We start from the raw sequence: 15,846 nt of genomic DNA on the forward strand, positions 1-15,846 counted from the left end.
ATTAACCACTGTACTAGGCACAGTTCCTGCATTCCAGAGGATTATAAACTAAGGGAGTCAGACAAGCAAACAAATCATTACAGTCCAGATTGATAAGTCAAGAATAGGTATCATTTCAATTGAGAGTGGTGAGAGGTTAGGGTGGGAAAAGGGAAAGTGGCATTTCAGGCAATAGAAGCAACATCATGGAAGGTATAAAAAGATGTATAGGCTTAGGAAAGGTTCCCTAGGAAACACTGATGTCACCAAGGTGTCTCGGAGGCACAAAATGCAGTCATAATGCCCTAAGGACGTACTGGTAGCTCACATCAACACCATAAACTATTTATGCATATTAATTGCAATTTTTGTATCTATCTAGAACTCAGATTGCAGCTGGGGTCTCCTAGAAATCTAGGGAGAGGGAATTTATCAACTCTTGCCTCTGCTCCTCCATTCCTCTCATATGCACAATACCATGGCCTGGGAAGTTTTCTCTCCATCCTGGGTATTCATCCACATATATTATCTTTATGATCAACTGCTTTGACCCAGACTAGAAACTCAACATTTTTTTTTAGTTCCTTCAGAGGAATGTATTCTCATAACAGCATTAATGAATGTACAAACTCAAACAAAACAAAAACACTTTAAAATTTAGACATTTCCTTCTTCCATGATTTTTTTTATTGTCCATCATGTAGTCAGGGGTTTTCCCTCTCTCTAGCTGGTCCTCCATCTAGCTTCTAACCTACTTGATTCTCTTCTTACCCTTCCAGATTCTTCTCCCCCTATTAATGCTCAGTACAGACCACATCCAAAAACGTATGCATATCAAGGTGGCCAACACAAGCAAAGGCCATATAGTCAATAGAGTCCACTCTTACAAAGAAAATCAAAGAAAAGAAAATCTTACAAAGTTTCAATCAATTTTAATTAAACCTGTTTAGCGCTTCTGTTTAGCACTCTGAAGTTAAACCATTGTGTAAAGAAGTAGTATCAGAGCCTGGTTACCATTCTGGAAGCCAGAGTCATTTAGGTAAGTGAAATCCTTTGCAAAATGGTGTCTGGATCTAACTGGGTGTGTTATCTGTTACCCATTAACACGTTGAATATATTTTAGCAACTTATTCCTTTGTAAAGCAAGGATAAGAAAACACACCTACCTCAAAAAGTCATTTTAAATAATAATATATTCACGCATAGCTCAGATTTTCATGGAACTTAAACTTTTCACAGGATGAAATAACCACAATCTCCTAAAAACTAAAAGCCAACCAACACTATCTATGTATTTTAAAACCTATTTATTAGATTCCGCTGTGCCTTGCTAAGTACTGGAAATGTACCAATTGTGACTTCCTTCTCCTCCTCTTCCCAATGCACCCAGAAGGAGCCCAGTTGTCTGTGTGAATGAATGAGTATCTGTATCAGTGAAAAATGCTGAATAGAAATATCTTTTAAAAAATGTAAATTCCTGTATTCTCTGAATTCTCTGAATTGTAGCATTACTGTTTATTTCTTTGTTCTTTTTTATACTTTTCTGCCTTTCCCAACTTTAAAAAACAATTACCATTGATTGTGTTTATAATTTTTTAAAAAAAGTAATTTTAATCTTATGGAACAAAAACAGTCACCAGCTGCCAAGCATTTCAGCCCTAGGACCGTGTTCCAGCTGAAAGGTGAGCATATGGTGACTTCATGGAAAGAAAGATTATAAAACCAGACTCTTTCATCTCACCGGCTGCCTAGTGAGTTATAATTTAATATGCAGAATTACCTGCTCTTTCCAACGTCTCTCACCATCCCCAAAGACAATGGAACAGATGTTCATTCTGTCATATGGCCAATGAGAAACTAATATTTAAAACTCCTCCACTCACCAAAGTCTTACTTGCCCTTCAGGGCCAAGCATGGGCTCAGCTTCCCCAGAAAACTTCCAGTGCTTTCTAAGACTGGTTCAGGGTCCCTCCCTGGCTCCCTCAGTACTCCACGTCTTTGTTTTCACTCTCATGAAGGCAGGGGTCCTGCCTCTCTTGTTCATTTGTAGGTTTTTAGTGCCTGGCAAGATGTTTTACACATAGTGGACATCCAAGACATATGTTTTAAAACTAATCTGGATTTCTAGTTGGTTTTCAGTTTTTATTGGGAAAACCGATCAAAGCTCTAAGCAATCAATAATTGAAAACATGAGTAAAGGCACTTTGAAAATTGTGTAGTTCTATTAAGAGGCGTGGTATGATGATGGTGCTGTGGTTTTGAGGGGGGTTAAGGCCATCTCCTGCTCCTTCCCCAGCATCATTAGGTAATCATTAATTTCACCCTTTGCGGAGCTACTCACTAATGATGAGGGAGTTGGAAAAGACACCAGTCACAATTGTCACATGTTCAGAAAGTGTGTTACCACACTAATGACCAGAATGTGAATTTTGGTGTTTTTATGACCTTTTCAACTATATTGAAATCAATATCTGAGCAGCAAGGACAGGGCTAGGTATTTGTTGCACATGAGATAGAGCCTAGTTAACTAAGCCCTGAAGAGACTGGGGGCTGAGGGGCAAAGGGGCTCAGGTTGGTAAGCTGGTGTAACTCTATATGAATTTGGATGCTTTTTGAGTCTTATAACAGCATATGAGTTCCAGAGGGGTGGGAGGGCAGTGATTTTTGTTTGATGCATCCCCGATACAACAAATATTTGATGAATAAATAAAAGTAGAGCCCTAAGACAAACGCTAACACAGATTAAAATTTCATGAATACAGACTTTATGACCCTTGTTTTTCCTGGTTATTCCCACTAAAAGTTACTTGTGGGATTAGCTGGTGATTAGCTGGACTAATCACCAGCTAATCCCACAGTGAAGCAGTGAAGCCAGTTTCTCAGAGTCAGGGTTTCCTGTCTATAAGGTTGCCTGGCAGGCATTCATAAGCCATGCTGGTGTGCCACATTTTCCCTGTGGACTGGTGGATTTCAGCTGACCTGGGTGTCTCCTTGGGCCTCTTTTGTTGGCAGACTCAAAGGTGAGCTCATTAGCCATTACTCCTTGGAAAGACGTTTTGGAAATCAAACAGGCTCTGAGTCATACCTGCCTGTCCCCTACCGAGACGGCAGAATGTCATGCAGATTAGTTCTGCCCATTGCTCCCAGGAAAAAGGAATTGAAAATCTCTCACAGTGTAAAACAGCACAGTTCAAGTTGGAGAAGGACTTCCCAGAAATTCAGAGAGAAGGCAGGCTTAGTTCTCCACCTGCGTAGGTAAGCCTTGATAAAAGTCCTTGCAGAGGGATAGAAAAAAATGGAAAGATGTGGATGAGTGGATTATTGGGGCAGGGCATCAGGTTCAGCCCTTCCCAGAATGGCGCCATTGCTTGTTCTAAATACATAATCTCACACATCTGTGCTGTTGTACATTTAATGTTGACTTCAACAAGGTATCATTAATCACCTACTTCGTTCCTGGAACAAACTGAAGGAAGCCACAAAGCATAAAACACTATTGACTTACTTCCGCGGTCGCCGGCGTTCCGGAGCCCAGACGCAGCCTCTGCGTCGCCAGGCACCTTCTGTTCGGTCAGCGGCGTGAAGGTCTCGCCGCAGCGTGTCGTCCGCGCCGCTCGGCCCGTTGTGAGCCCGTGTGCTCGCCGGGTCGGCCGGCCGGCGCAGCTCCAGCCCGTATCCCCCGGCTGGTCCGGGGGGGTCCGGGCACCGCCTCGACGGCGCCGCCGCCGGACGCGCGGAATGGACCGCAGCCCGCACCCCGAGCGGACGGCGTCATGAGGCACCTGCCGTACTTCTGCCGCGGCCAGGTGGTGCGGGGCTTCGGTCGCGGCTCCAAGCAGCTGGGCATCCCTACAGCTAACTTTCCTGAACAAGTAGTAGATAACCTTCCAGCTGATGTATCCACTGGCATATGTTATGGTTGGGCCAGTGTTGGAAGTGGAGACGTCCATAAGACGGTGGTGAGCATAGGGTGGAACCCATACTACAAGAATACAAAAAAGTCCATGGAAACTCATATCATGCATACTTTCAAAGAGGACTTCTATGGGGAAATTCTCAATGTGGCCATTGTTGGCTACCTCACACCAGAAAAGAACTTTGATTCTTTAGAGTCACTTATTTCAGCAATTCAAGGTGATACTGAGGAAGCCAAAAAACGACTAGAGTTACCAGAACATTTGAAACTCAAAGAAGACAATTTCTTCCCGGTTCCTAAAAGCAAAATAATGAATGGCCCCTGATGGAAAAGCATCTTATTTATTCATTCACTATTTCCTAATATTTTACTGCTCATAACTCTACAGTCTCATCTTGGTTATATTTAAAAAATCAAACATTTTCCTACAGCTGTGAATTAGTTTAAACAGTATAATGTAGTTACCATATGATGTTCCAACTGTTCAATTAAACCCATCATGTTACAGTACTAAAAAGGTTCATTTTAAAAATCAAGATTCTATTTTATATAATATGTTGATTAAAATGTACCACTAGAAAGGTCTTAAGTGTTTTATAATGGAAATGAAATATATATAAATATGGGTAACAGGCAAGTCATTAGTTTTAGATGAGAACTATAATTCTCATGGTAAAATTCTAGCATGCATGTACCTGGATAGCATGCTTTGCTAATCAGAAGGCTTATAAAAGTAACTATATTAAGCAGAAGTTTGACAGTTTATTACAAACCTAAGGGAAAAATCCAGACTTCGTATTTTTGATATTTTGTGCATTTATATATTATTATAGACATGAAGACTTGAGAAATTTCATTTTAATTAGTCATTTCCTTAAAGGGCTCAAATCACTGTACTGTGTTCCATTTTTGTTACAGCTGCCTCAGTTTCAATTGGTCTAGACTCTGTGCCTATTATTTTTTTGTTTTTCTTTTGAAACAGTAAAATGAGTGTTTTTCAAATCTCTAGGTCTCATTTTTGTGTTGTATAACACTTCTCCCTTTTTAAGAGTAGATATTCTTCAAAATTTTTCTTAACCTTTGCTTCCTGTAAACAATTGTCAGTGTCAGTTTTTTCCATTTAGAATATCCTACAACTCTACATTTACAAAATGTAGAGTTTCATCTGCGTCTGTATGTGCCATCCCATCCCTTCACTATATAAACAGTGATTAAATGCATATCTCTCTTTTTTTTGTAGATTTCACATCATTTTTATTAATTAATTACTTTGAGCATCATAATTTATTTAGCCATTAAGGGATTGGGTCCTGTCCCATTGTCAGAATCTTTTCACTTTTTTGTGTGTGAATTTTATTTTATTTATTTTTTATACAGCAAGTTCTTATTAGTTATCTATTTTATACATATTACTGTATATATGTCTAACCCAATCCCCCAATTCATCCCACCACCACCACCCCTCGCCACTTTCCCCCCTTGGTATCCATGCGTTTGTTTTCTACATCTGTGTCTCTATTTCTACCCTGCGAACCGGTTCATCTGTATCATTTTTCTAAGTTCCACATATATGAGTTAATATACGATATTTGTTTTTCTCTTTCTGACTTACTTCACTCTGCATGACAGTCTCTAGATCCATCCATGTCTCTACAAATGACCCAATTTCGTTCCTTTTTATGGCTGAGTAATATTCCATTGTATATATGTGCCATATCTTCTTTACCCATTCGTCTGTTGATAGGCATTTAGGTTGCTTCCATGACCTGGTTGTTGTAAACAGTGCTGCAATGAACATTGGGGTGCATGTGTCTTTTTGAATTATGGTTTTCTCTGGGTATATGCCCAGTAGTGGGATTGCTGGGTCATATGTATGGTAATTCTATTTTTAGTTTTTTAAGGAACCTCCATACTGTTCTCCATAGTGGCTGTATCAATTTACATTCCCACTAGCAGTGCAAGAGGGTTCCCTTTTCTCCACACCCTCTCCAGCATGTATTGTTTGCAGATTTTTTAATGATGGCCATTCTGACTGGTGTGAGGTGATACCTCATTGTAGTTTTGATTTGCATTTCTCTAATGATTAATGATGTTGAGCATTCTTTCATGTGTCCGTTGGCAATCTGTATATCTTCTTTGGAGAAATGTCTATTTAGGTCTTCTGCCCATTTTTGGATTGGGTTGTTTGTATTTTTAATATTGAGCTGCATGAGCTGTTTATATATTTTGGAGATTACCCCTTTGTCTATTGATTCATTTGCAAATATTTTCTCCCATTTTGAGGGTTGTCTTTTCATCTTGTTTGTAGCTTCCTTTGCTTTGCAAAAGGTTTTAAGTTTCAATAGGTCCCATTTGTTTATTTTTGGGTTTTTTTCCATTACTCTGGTGGTGCATCAAAAAAGATCTTGCTGTGATTTATGTCAAAGAGTGTTCTTCCTATATTTTCCTGTAAGAGCTTTATAGTGTCCAGTCTTACATTTAGGTCTTTAATCAAGTTGGAGTTTATTTTTGTGTATGGTGTTAGGGAGTGTTCTAATTTCATTCTTTTACATGTAGCTGTCCAGTTCTCCCACCACCACTTATTGAAGAGACTGTCTTTTCTCCTATTGTATATCCTTGCCTCCTTTGTCATAGATTAGTTGACCAGAGGTGTGTGGGTTTATCTCTGGGCTTTCTATCCTGTTCCATTGATGTATATTTCTGTTTTTGTGCCAGTACCATATTGTCTTGATTACTGGATTACTGTAGCTTTGTAGTATAATCTAAAGTCAGGGTGTCTGATTCTTCCAGCTCTGTTTTTTTCCCTCAAGACAGCTTTGCTATTCAGGGTCTTTTGTGTCTCCATACAAATTTTAAGATTTTTCTTGTTCTAGTTCTGTAAAAAATGCCACTGGTAATTTGATAGGGATTGCATTGAATCTGTAGATTGCTTTTTGTAGTATAGTCATTTTCACAATATTGATTCTTCCAATCCAAGAACATGGTATATCTCTCCATCTGTTTGTTTCATCTTTGATTTCTTTCATCAGTGTCTTATACTTTTCTGAGTACAGCTGGTTTACCTCCTTAGGTAGGTTTATTCCTAGGTATTTTATTATTTTAGTTGCAATGGTGAATGGGACTGTTTCCTTAATTTCTCTTTCTGATCTTTTGTTGTTAGTGTATAGGATTGCAAGAGATTTCTGTGCATTAATTTTGTATCCTACTACTTTACCAAATTCATTGATTACCTCTAGTAGTTTTCTGGGGCATCTTTAGGATTCTCTATGTATAGTATCATATCATCTGCAAACAGTGACAGTTTTACTTCTTTTCCAGTTTGTATTCCTTTTATTTCTTTTTCTTCTCTGTTTTCAGTGGCTAAGACTTCCAAACCTATGTTGAATAATAGTGGTGAGAGTGGACATCCTTGTCTCGTTCCTGATCTTAGAGGAAATGCTTTCAGTTTTTCACCATTGAGAATGATGTTTGCTGTGGGTTTGTCATATATGGCCTTTATTATGTTGAGGTAGGTTCCCTCTATGCCCACTTTCTGAAGAGTTTTTTTTCATAAATGGATGTTGAATTTTGTCAAAAGCTTTTTCTGCATCTATTGAGATGATCATATGGTTTTTATTCTTCAATTTGTTAATATGGTGTATCACATTGATTGATTTGCGTATATTGAAGAATCTTTGCAGCCCTGGGATAAACCCCACTTGATCATGGTGTATGATCCTTTTAACGTGTTGCTGGATTATGTTTGGTAGTATTTTGTTGATGATTTTTGCATCTATACTCATCAGTGATATTGGTCTGTAACTTTCTTTTTTTGTAGTATCTTTCTCTGGTATTGGTATCAGGGTGATGGTGGCCTCGTAGAAGGAGTTTGGGAGTGTTCTTTCCTTTGCAATTTTTGGGAAGATTTTGAGAAGGATGGGTGTTAGCTCTTCTCTAAATGTTTGATAGAATTCACCTGTGAAGCCATCTGGTCCTTGACTTTTGTTTGTTGGAAGATTTTTAATCACAGTTTCAATTTCATTACTAGTGATTCTTCTGTTCATATTTTCTATTTCTTCCTGGTTCAGTCTTGAAAGATTATACCTCTCTAAGAATTTGTCCATTTCTTCCAGGTTGTCCATTTTATTGGCAGGGAGTTGCTTGTAGTAGTCTCTTATGATGCTTTGTATTTCTGTGGTGTCTCCTTTTTATTTCTAATTTTATTTTTATCTAATTTTATGATGCTTTGTACTTCTGTGGTGTCTCCTTTTTATTTCTAATTTTATTGACTTGAGTCCTATCCCTCTTTTTCTTTGAGTCTGCCTAAAGGTTTATCAATTTTGTTTATCTTCTCAAGGAAACAGATTTTAGTTTTATTGATCTTTGCTATTGTTTTCTTTGTTTCTATTTCTTTTATTTCTGCTCTGATCTGTATGATTTCTTTCCTTCTACTAACTCTGGGTTTTGTTTGTTCTTCTTTCTCTAGTTCTGTTAGGTGCAAATTTAGATTGTTTATTTGAGATTTTTCTTGTTTCTTGTGGTAGGATTGTATTGCTATAAACTTCCCTCTTAGAACTGCTTTTGCTGCATCCCATAGATTTTGGATCATCATGTTTTCATTGTCATTTGTCTCTACATATTTTTTGATTTCTTCTTTGATTTCTTCAGGGATCTCTTCGTTATTTAGTAACGTATTGTTTAGCCTCCATGTGTTTGTGTTTCTTACGTTTTTTTCCCTGTAATTGATTTCTAATCTCATAGCGTTGCATTCAGAAAAGATGCTTGGTATGATTTCACGTTTCTTAAATTTGCCAAGGCCTGATTTGTGACCCAACATGTGATCTATCCTGGAGAATGATCTGTGTGCCCTTGAGAAGAAGGTGTAATCTGTTGTTTTTGGATGGAATGTCCTATAAATATCAATTAAATCTATCTGGTCTGTTGTGTCATTTAAAGCCTGTGTTTCCTTATTAATTTTCTGCCTGGATGATCTGTCCATAAGTATAAGTGAGGTGTTAAAGTCCCACACTATTATTGTGTTACATTCAATTTCCTCTTTTATAGCTGTTAGCAGTTGCCTTATGTATTGAGGTGCTCCTATGTTGGGTGCATATATATTTATAATTGTTATATTTTCTTCTTGGATTTGTCCCTTGGTCATTATTTAGTGTCCTTCCTTGTCTCTTGTAACATTCTTTATTTTAAAGTCAATTTTATCTGATATGACTATTGCTACTCCAGCTCTCTTTTGATTTCCTTTGCATAGAATATCATTTTCCATCCCCTCACTTTCATTCTGTATGTGTCCCTAGATCTGAAGTGGGTCTCTTGTAGACAGCATATATATGGGTCTTGTTTTTGTATCCATTCAGCAAGGCTGTGTCTTTTGGTTGGAGCATTTAATCCATTCACGTTTAAGGTAATTATTGATATGTATAGGCCTATTACCATTTTTTTAATTGTTATGGGTTTGTTTTTCTAAGTTCTTTTCTTCTCTCATGTTTCCCACTTAGAGAAGTTCCTTTAGCATTTGTTGTAGAGCTGGTTTGGTGGTGCTGAATTCTCTTAGCTTTTGCTTGTCTGTAAAGCTTTTGATTTCTCCATCGAATCTGAATGAGATCCTTGTCGGGAAGAGTAATCTTGGTTGTAGGTTCTTCCCTTTCATCACTTTAAATATACCATGCCTCTCCCTTCTGGCTTGTAGAGTTTCTGCTGAGAAATTAGCTATTAACCTTATGGGAGTTCCCTTGTATGTTATTTGTCATTTTTCCTTTGTTGCTTTCAATAATTTTTCTGTGTCTTTAATTTTTGTTAATTTGATTACTATGTGTCTCAGCATGTTTCTGCTTGGGTTTATCCTTCCTGGGACTCTCTGGACTTCCTGGACTTGTGTGGGTATTTCGTTTCCCATGTTAGGGAAGTTTTTGACTGTAACCTCTTTTTATATTTTCTCAAGTCCTTTCTCTCTCTCTTCTCCTTCTGGGACCCCTATAATGCAAATGTTTTTGCATTTAATATTGTCCCAGAGGCCTCTTAGTTTGTTTTCATTTCTTTTCATTCTTTTTTCTTTGTTCTGTTCTGCAGCAGTGAATTCCACCATCCTGTATTCCAAGTCACTTATCTGTTCTTCTGCCTCAGTTATTCTGCTATTGATTACTTCTAGTGTATTTTTGATTTCAGTTATTGTATTGTTCATCTCTATTTGATTGTTCTTTAATTCTTCTAGGTGTTTGTTCTTTAATCCTCTAGATCTTTGTTAAACATTTCTTGCATCTTCTCAATCTTTGCGTCCATTCTTTTTCTGAGGTCCTGGATCATCTTCACTATCATTATTCTGAAATCTTTTCCTGGAAGGTTGCCTATCTCCACTTCATTTAGTTGTTTTTCTGGGGGTTTATCTTGTTCCTTCATCTGGTACATAGTCCTCTGCCTTTTAACTTTGTCTATCTTTCTGTGCCTGTCGTTGTCATTACCTTCACCTCTGCACAGTGGCATCTTTCTCTCCGCAGACCTCTGGCAGCACTCAAGTGCATATCTCTTACATTTTAGAAAAAACTCCCAAAACTTCATGTTTAGGTTTCCTCAAAGTTTAAACTAGCACCTAGCAGTGCATTTATATATACCAGTTACTTAAACAACACAAAATACTTGTTTCTCCCTTAGGAAAACTATTGAAGAGCCAACTAGACTATGAAATACAAAGCTATTTGTCTTTAATGTGATTATATGTTCCTGAGCAAATGCAAACTGTTGTAGTTTTCTGTGCACAATGTAATTTAAGGCTAAAGAGTGCTATCTAGAAGCTAATTTTAAAGATAACTCTTTATAAAACCATTTTCCCCTAATCCACATAAATGAGAGAACTGATTTTAACAAAACAGTTTATATAATATTTAGAAAAACATCTAAAGCTAATGTTGGAGAAAGGGGAAGCAGCAATAAATTCAGATGGATTGCTTTGAATTTTTGGTGTATGAATTTATGGCAAACAATGTATTATGTGTTCTTTTCATTTATTCTTTATAGAAATACTTAGAAAATGTAATTTAATGTTAGAAATCCTATACTTGAAAGAAACCTCAATTATCAGTGGCTCTGTGAAACAGAGTTAGAACAAACATGGAAAGTGTATAAAAGATTTGTGTTTGTTCAAGTACCTTGCTGCTGATTCTGTCCTCATTGAGTGTGAAAATTCTTTGATATTGTGTTGTCACCTTACATTTTGTTAAATTACTATTGCTTTTGGAAAACCTATAGTGTGTGGTTTAGGAATTAGTTAATAGTGTCTACATTTTTGTAAGTTTTTTATTAAGTATTTATATATTATAAGAAATTGCAGTAGGGCCATTTTCGATTAGTCAATATTTTCAGGCCTTGAAGTAAATCTTGTAAATCTTTTTTATAAAACACACACACACACACACACACACACAGACTCCTTTCTTCATGAAGATTTTTGTTCTAGATAGGGAGCCAAGACCTAAAATTCAAGAAAGTTTAAAAATTAAAAGAAGGCTGCTTATAATCAAGTGCTCAGTGAGTGACAATGAAGGGTACGGTGAGTGATACACCCAGGAAATCTCATGTTATTGCAGAGGTAGGAGGATCACTATGGGCTGATGAAATAGAAGACATTGGGACAAGTGAAAAAAGAGTAAGAGTCATGACAGTAGTGGAGATTGTCTGGGCATACCTGTGGAAGTGTGGTGCTTCTCAAGGAGCTGAGGGAAACCCTGGGGCCCATGAGTCCAATTCTTACCTCTTACCCATGGAAGGCTGGAGCCCACTGAGGTAAACGACTTGCTCAAGGACACCCTATGAATAAGTGGCAAGGTTGGATCTAGAATTCAAGGCTCTGGTATATTAGCTTGGTTATGTACACTCCCATGTCCCTGTCCAGTGGTTTAGTGAGGTTAAATGAAAGGGTGATTGAGGCCCTTGAACTCTGTGCTCTAACAGGTTTTCCTATTTAACACTTGCAGCTACTCTAGGTAGGCTTGCTCACTGTCATTTTTTAGATGGGTTCAAGGGTTTCTGAAATAGAACGTAACTTGCCCAAGGTCACACAGCTAGTGAGAGTGGACTTGGAACCCAAGTCAGGCTGTTTGCAACACCCAGTTTCTCTCTGCTGTGTCAACCTGGAGTCAAGGGTTTCCAGTGAGAGTAAAGAGACAGAAAGATTTTAGACTCTGTGTTTTATTTTTCCATAGCTGAATGTTGTACAATATAAAGAAAAGATTTACAGATGTATTCCAGTATTTTACATATCACCCTTGGAGAGAGAGATACATTGTACAGTAAGTGGAAGAACATTGTTGGAGGTCTAAAAAGCCAGATGAGTGGTCTGAAAATCATAGCATTACTACTCTACTTTTTCATGTTACTGTAGACTTTACCCATCATAGTAAAATCAGGAACAGATTCAACATCTCCTGTAGTTACAATAACTCTTTGTTGTCTGCCTTCTAAAATGACTCCTACATCACAAACCTTCAATTCCATAAGCTCAATCTAACCCAAGTAAGCAGGATTATTCTGACAACTGAGACAATAATTATCTTTGCTTGGCCCCCAGCCTCCCCAATTATTTCAGCTCCACACAGAGTCACAGCCTCATTTTTTCTTTGCCACATGTGCCCTGGGAAGATTTCTGCCTAGAGAATCATCATGCTTAATAAGTACTACTGTTCTCTTCATTAGATTAAGCCTCAGGATACCCAGTGTGTTAGCAGACTGATAACTGTGTTGGGCTGATATCAAAGCTCTTCTCATGAGGCTCTTTTCCATGAGAAGAGAGGCTCTTTCCAACATTACCATGAAGCTCTTTTCCAACATTATCTTGAAGGATGAATGTTACCTGCATCATAAACCAAATTGATCACTAGAATTTGGTAGTCACAACCTATTCAATAGAAATATAAATTATTTTTTTATTAGCTTTAATCCCAGTGAAGGAATTTGGACCCCTAATCTAAAGAAGTAGAATAAAGTGTCCCAGATCCATCAGACATTGTAAAGATCTTACTTGCTAAAAGAAAAGTAGAAAATAAGCAAGTTAACAGTACTGGCAATTTTGAGGTCCTTGCACATGAAGTTAGTCGTCCTTAAAGAAGCTGCCTTTGGGCTTCCCTGGTGTTGCAGTAGTTGAGAATCTGCCTGCCAATGCAGGGGACACAGGTTCAAGCCCTAGTCTGGGAAGATCCCACATGCCGCGGAGCAACTAGGCCCGTGAGCCACAATTGCTAAGCCTGCGCGTCTGGAGCCTGTGCTCCACAACAAGAGAGGCCGCGGTAGTGAGAGGCCCGCGCACCACGATGAAGAAGGCCCCCATTTGCCGCAACTAGAGAAAGCCCTCGCACAGAAACGAAGACCCAACACAGCCATAAATAAATAAATAAATAAATAAATAAATAAATAAAATTAAAAAAAAAAAAAAAAAGAAGCTGCCTTTGACCTTATGTGTCACTTCAGCCCACACAGGCCTCAGTGAATTCAGAGTCGGTCTCCATGTCCTGAGGTAACCAGGTCTTTGATTTACATGTGGCTCTAAATATAGGTACCAAATTGTGATGATGATAACAATTATTTTGTACATACTCTGAGCCGTGTACTTAGCCCTTAAATGCACCTCATTTGAATACTCATATTAGACTTACAAGGTGGCTATCATTATTCTCATTCTATAAACAAGAAAAACAACAGAGAAATTGAATTACTTTTTCAAGGCCACATACCCTACACATCAGAGCTGACTCAGACCTGGCTGAGTCCAGTGCATGAGTATTGTAATGTAGACTGCGCTATGCTGCTTTTTATAGGTGATGCCGTGGACTGCTAATTTCATTCTTTCTCTCCCCACTTGAGGCCTCAGCCAGCAAGAGCACCAAATCAACTCAACATCTGCAACTATAAAGCCGGTCAGTCTTCCCCTGGTAAACATGGCCCATTACTGTATTCCCAACACCTAGCAGAGTACTTAGTACATTGTAGGAGATCAAAACGTGTTTGTTGAGTGAATGAATGGCTTACTCAGTTGATTATTCTTGGCTAATGCCCTCAGTGGCAGCCCCTTTATTTATCTCTTCTCTCCCATACTCTTTATTCATATTCTTCCAATCATATTATCTCACTATTGTTTTCATTCTCACATCCCCAAACGTTTATACTACCTAAGCTCTTAGAACTTCTATCCCATGGCTCAAAATAAGAAAAAAAGGAAAATAAATAAACATACATTTTCCATCGTTTTCATAGACTCATACCTCACCTGCCCCTTGTTTTTAGTAAATCCTTGTTTTCCCTGCATTCCTCTTGAGCGGGGATCATACATTCACATTTGCTCCCAGTACTATGGAATCATCAGTTATAATTTTTGCCTCCTGAGCAATTCTTGAATTTGACCTAGTTTACTTAATCTCCAGCTACTACATTTATTTAAACACTAATCATTGCCTCACAGTCTCCTTAGCTACAGTTTTCTTTTGAAATCCATCCATCTGCTGGAAGAAGATTTTTCCAAACATAAATCTAATATGTTTTGTCCTCGCTTAAAATCTTCACATGATTCCTAAATACATTCCTTCCAGTGGTATATATTCTTTCACACTCTGCCCCTCGGGTGTAATTCTGCTCCAGCCATGCAGAATTATTCACATTTCCCTGAAGAGAACATGACATGTCCCTCTATGACTTTGTGTCTTTTATATATTATTTCCCATTCCTGTATTTCCCGGATGCCTCTGTACCTGCACCTTCTTTCCCTGGCTGACTCACAGTGCTGTATCCCTGATTCCCCAGGGTGAGTTAGTAGTCCTTCACTGGTGCTGCCATAATACCTAACTATACCAACTTCACAGCATTTGTCATACTTTTACATTTTTCCTGTTTTGACAAAGACTAAATGTTCTCTTTGTCCCTTTGTACCCACTGTCCCACATACAGTAGGTATTTATTAACTATTAACTATATAAATAAAGTATGAAAGAAGTACCTTCGAACACCAGACAGTCTACAGTTCCATGAAAAATAACTACAAGTAGAACTCATCATCTCTTTTCCAAACTACTGCAACACTTTTCTATTTGGTCTCCTTATCTCCATTCTGACTTGCCTCCTCCAAATTCCACTTACACATGGCTGAGAGAGTGACCTAACATAGTGATCTTTAACTCTTACTTTCTATGCTCCCTATAGTGCATGGGTTTAAGTTCCATTTCCTAATAAAGCAGCACTGTCTTCCTTGGGATTGTCCTCTGCTTCTTGTCTCCCCATTCCTTGCCTTCCTTGATCTCTCCCAGGCTGGTTAGGAGACCTTCATGTGGGATCCTACAATACTGTGTATGGAACCATCACTGCCTTTGCCACAATGCTTTATGCTAACTATTTAAAATGATATTCCCACCCTCAGACAGTAGATTCCTTGAGGACAGGGATTGTGTCATATTTATCTCTGAATCCTTGGTAGCTACTACAGGTTATGACCTATAGCAGGTGTTCACCAATGTGTGTTGAATTAATATTATCTGACAACAGACAGAGTAGTTAGATGGCAGGAAAAGTGTTGCAAAAGAAAGCAAACTTTTGAACAAAGATCAGGCCTTCCAGGAGACTTTAAATTTAACGTATCCCAGAATGGTAGGGGACTTGTATTTCTCACCAAAGTTTTCAACTGAAGACAATACTCTGGTACAAATTGAAATTTGATTATACCATAAAAGTAACAAATAAAAGTGCAGATAATCTTCATAAAATGCAATGAATTTTATAAAGCAAGAAATTTTTAATATACATTTTCAAAACTAACCACATGTAACATTAACATCATTGCATTTATCAGTTAGTATGCACAGCAGCGGATTGCATTCCATTACATGCTCTGTGCCACTGTTTGCCACCACACAATGTCCCCCATCATCAGGCAAGGTTCCAGTCAATTGGTCAGCACGTATTTATTAAAAATATCTTGTGGGGAC

General features: G+C 38.1%; 1 long non-coding RNA gene and 1 pseudogene across 2 annotated transcripts in view; one reads left to right on the forward strand and one right to left on the reverse strand.

Annotated features, from left to right (window-relative positions):
• LOC309636198 overlaps positions 1-15,846 on the reverse strand; it is a 937,790-nt gene that overhangs the window by 852,252 nt on the left and 69,692 nt on the right. The window lies entirely within an intron of this gene.
• Positions 3,489-4,869, forward strand: LOC309634880 (riboflavin kinase pseudogene; annotated as a pseudogene). The gene has a single exon. The product of its transcript is annotated as a riboflavin kinase pseudogene (transcript).

This window comes from Balaenoptera borealis (genome assembly GCF_965194805.1).
Source record: "Balaenoptera borealis genome assembly, chromosome: 1".
Classification (NCBI taxonomy): domain Eukaryota; kingdom Metazoa; phylum Chordata; class Mammalia; order Artiodactyla; family Balaenopteridae; genus Balaenoptera; species Balaenoptera borealis.